Below are 4,784 nucleotides of genomic sequence, written 5' to 3' on the forward strand. Positions count from 1 at the left end.
CGTTTCCCCATAGAGCTATTTCTATGATTTTGTAAGTCTTCCCTTCTCAGGATAGACCATAATGTGAATTTTGGTCTCTTTGTCTTTCTGAGGCCTTCCCTGCTCACCTTCACATCAGTCTTTGTCAAGAACAGTCCCCGCAATCAGCTTTCATAAGGCCCAGCCTTCCACTCTGTGTTTAGCAGCTATCATTTCATTTTGCAATTTTTTCCTCCAATAGGATACAAATTTTGGAGGTCATAATATGCTCAATTTATGTGAATTGAATGAATGAATGGCATGGTTAGTATTACATAGTATTACATGATATATAGCCAAGTTACATAGCAAGGGGATTGGGTGGGGCAGCTAAGGATATTCAGGGACTTACCTTCCCTTCTAACTTACCAGAGGAACAACTGTGGCCAAAAACAAGGTAGGCTGAAGATTAGAAAAGTCGCAAAAATGACCCATCTTTTTTATTTCTTTTTTTTAAGATTTTTTATTTACTTATTTTTAGAGAGGGGGAGGGAGGGAGAAAGAGAGGGAGAGGAATATCAATGTGTGGTTGCCTCTTGCACAGCTTCTACTGGGGACCTGGCCTGCAACCCAGGCCCGTGCCCCGCCTAAGAATTGAACCAGCAACCCTTTGGTTCACAGGTCGGCACTCAGTCCACTAAGCCACACCAACCAGGGCCCAACTTTTTTATTCATTTATGTTCTTCAGTCAATATTTTAGTTACGATGCTTTCAATCGCAACTGTCAAGCAATTCATCTTACCTAAGCAACAACATCTGAAGTTCGGCTTCAGACAAGGCTTGACTGAGGACTTGTGATGAGTGATTAGTATTCATTCCTCCCGTTGGCAGGCTGTGTTTTCTTTCACGTTGGCTTCAGGCTCAGGCTCCCTGGAGAAGCCCAGGGCAGCTCGGGGTACTGAGCATCTTCACTGCTGGCCAATTGGGGAGAAGAGCCTGCTTCTCACTTGGCCGTCCCAGCATAAGGCTGACTGCACTGTCCACACCAGGAACCCGTCCCTGCTGCCAAGTGAAAGGGACATTCTTGTTGACCAGGCCCGACTCACATGTCCATCTCTGTGGCTACTTCATTCCAAATGCTTAGACAGAAAGTATAGGACAAAGTTGTCACTTATAGGTAGGAAAACTATATAATTTATTGAACAAACCAGGACACTTTTGAGAGTGAGGAGGGTGCTTTTAACAAACCAGGGCACAAGCATAAACTGCATTGTCCCGGCAACCTGTGTGTATCATCACCCTGCCCATAAGAAAATCAGGACACTATTATCATACACCATGCATGTATACAATATACACATACCATGTGTGTGTGCATGGTAATATATGTGTATACGCATGTATACATGTACATATATAGGCACATTCGTGTGTATGTGAAGTTATAAGGTGTTTTAAGACTTTCATTTTACCTAAATTCACAGAAAGAACTCTGGACTACTTTAATGAAACATGTTATTAGTTTTACCTCTTCAACCTGATAGATTACTTTGGGCAAATCTTTTTACTTAATCAGGTTCCTATTTCCTTATTTTTTGAACCTGGGTGCTTTACTGGGGATTTTTAGCATCCTCTCTGGCTCTAAAGTTCTCTGGGGTAGTAGTATGATTCCAGGGCAAAGACAAGACAAAACCCAGGTGGAGTGGGAGGTGACTGACTCTTGAGACAGGCCGAATCACATAGTTGTAACATTTTGGGGTCCATGTGGCCGATTTGACATTTTCAAAGCCATAACAACAAAATCAATAAAAGCAACAGCTATGTATCAGTGCTTATTGTCCGCCAACAACAGTACTGAGCTCTTTATATGTGATTTCACCTATCTTTACCCAACTCAATGAGAGAAGCAGCATTACCCCCATTTGGTAGATGAGGAAGCTGTTACTTTCATCAGTCACTCGCCGAATACTTACTGAGTGTTTACTGTATGCCAGACCTTGTTCTAGGTCCTGAGGAAACAGTTATGGATATAACAGCATAGGCCTCAGAATTTATAGAAATTACATTCTATGGGAGTAAAGCCATTGGGGGTTTGCCTAACTCCTATCCACTCACCATTCAAGGGCAAGTCCAGCTCCCAGAGTAGAAGTCCGTAGAAAGTAGTTGGCTATTCGTGGCTTTACCTCTGTGAGTTCACAGACTAGCCTCTGGTGGTGGGCTGGTGGTCATTATCGGTCAGCAGGCTGGAAGTCAGGAAGGGGACCTGGACATGGGGTGAGGAAGGTGAGGACAAACCGGGACCTGTTAGCATCTCTGCATCTGTCCCCCACCCTCTATCTGGTGATGAACTTCAGAGAGCAGTGACTGCTGACTCACTCCCACCTCTCAGTCTCATGCAGACTCCCCTGAGGGCCAGCCCTAACCTGGTTCCATAAAGGAAGGCCGTTCTGAGAAATCCAGCTCCCTCTTAGTTAAATTGGCATAGCACAATATCACCAGAGAGCGGATGGGGTGGGGATGGTGGTGAGTTAAGAGAGACAGACAATAAACAATTTAAAAAATAAACATATCAGTGCCAACACCGAGATCATTACAGTGGGAGATTGTGCTATAGAGTCATTGGTGGCCAAGTCAGATGAGAGTCGGGAAACTTTTCAGAGTGGACAAGTGGAGAAGCAGAGGCTCAGACCCAGGCAGTGTGGCTCTGAAGCCAGTTATTTTATCTTCCACACTAATTCTGTGCAAACTTGAATAATAATAATTTCCTGGGGGCAGAGGTTGTATCTTAAAATTGCCAATTTTCAGGCGCCTTCCCAGAACAATGGGATCAGATTCTCAAAGTCCTAGAATCTGTGGTTTTAATAAATACCAGGGGTGGGATTTAGCAGACCAGTTTAGAGAACACTGTACCAGTGCTTCAAAAAGAGCAACAGATTCCTGTAATGGACTGCTCACGTATTTCAGCAAAATCCTTGGGTTACTTTGAACCATCAGCCTTTCAGTTAGCGACTAAATGTGCTAACCCAGTGCACCACGGAGACGGCTGTGCGGCTTAGCTACGACTTCAGCTACAACAGAGAAGGCTCCTCTGTTTGCCATTTGTCTATAGCCCCACAATACACACATCCACACACCGTCTACTTTTCTGATCTAGCATAGAACTCTGTGTGTGTGTGTGTGTGTATTTAGGAAGCAGAACCGGCGAAGCCTTTTAACTCCTCGAAGGTACTTGAAAAGCACTGCGTTTAGACATTTCAGCAACTCCCTCATACACCTGGGAGAGATGCGGATGAAAATGTGCTTCACTTCTATGGAGGGGCTTTATCAGGCTTTACAAGCACAGTCTGAAAGGCGAAACTTCAACAGCCATAGACATGCATCAACATTAATGAAAACGTTCGCTCCCCTCAATGCGGACGGCTTCCATAGGGGATGAATTGTTTAATATGCACAAAGGACTCTGAGGATGAAAAGACCGACACAAAGGCTGAAAATGACCCCTCACTTTGTTTGCTTTTCTCATCCTGCGGTTGAATCTGCAGGGCCACCCTGTGTTTGAAGCGGCTCCAAGAGTGTAATAATAATGATGACCACGCTGGGAGCTGGGAGAGCAGAGTGAGCAGGGAAGAGTAATTTAGACTCAGCTGTAATTCTAGTGACTGCAAAAGCAAGGACTTTAGTATGAAACAGAGTCCTGACTCTCTACCCTCTGCCAGCTGTGTGACCTTGGGCAACTTGCTTCCCCTTTGTGAAATTCTATTTCCTTAGCTGAAAAATGAGATAACATGTCTCCTTGGTTATTGTAAGTTAGAGGTGTTTTAGAAGACTTAGGTGGTGCTTGGCCCATTGCTGGTAGTTGTGCAGCCGTAACTGTTGTGGCTATTGCCGGTGTTTGAGGAATATTAGTAAATAAGGTTTCCAAGGCCTGATGCGGCAGAAGCCAACATTGATCCTAAATAAATTTAAAAAATGACAAAAGAGAAGGAATGAACCAGACTGACAGGCAAGAAATCTTTTAAATTCTTTGGTGTGTGTGTGTGTGTGTGCATGCGTGCGTGTAATAGAGATCTCTGCTATTACTTATTCAAGATTAAATAAGTTCAAGTCATGTAGTTCATTACTGCTCTATTTTTCTTCTAATATCCCAACTAATTTCTTTCATATGGCTCTACTTTCACCTGCCGCTCATACCCTCGTTGCACTGCTTATCAAAGGTGAGGAGTTAAGGACTTCTGTGAATTGTTGGAGCCGCTCTGCATTAAGTGGAGACTCTCAATATATATAGTGTAGCTATAAGATGCTAGGGAAGAGACACTAGATTTTAAGACTAACTCTCTCTCCATCCCGTATCTTTCCACTTTTTCCAAACTGGGAGCACTCCAGGCAATGAGGTGGGAGTCGGCAGGAGAACCACAGTGTTTCTCTGCTTTGAATTCTACCCAGATTTACTCCAGGTGGGGCTGCACCGAGTGCCACTGCCCAGCTCCTGTTCGCTGTCCCCTTGGGTCTGAGGCTGCGTCTCCAAATTCAAGGAAGTAATGACCCTGGCCTGGGCTCCACCTCCCTATAATGATCTCAGCAACTCTGTAAACATGGTAGTTATGCACCTGTGGGTATCTGACCATACTGTCATGGAGAGAAAAAAGAAAATCAAGGATCCCCAGTGGGTCCATTTTCTCAAATTTAAAAAACAATGGTCTGTAGAGCATCGGTTTATAGCAGAAGCCATCTGGCTTCTCTGGTATATGCATATTAGATAACCTGGAATCCTAAAAATTGCAGGGTCAGAATGTAATGCCTGAAAGTTTGTCGCAGAGTCAGTGGCC

The sequence above is a fragment of the Desmodus rotundus genome, chromosome 8, assembly GCF_022682495.2.
Source record: "Desmodus rotundus isolate HL8 chromosome 8, HLdesRot8A.1, whole genome shotgun sequence".
NCBI classification, from domain to species: Eukaryota; Metazoa; Chordata; class Mammalia; order Chiroptera; family Phyllostomidae; genus Desmodus; species Desmodus rotundus.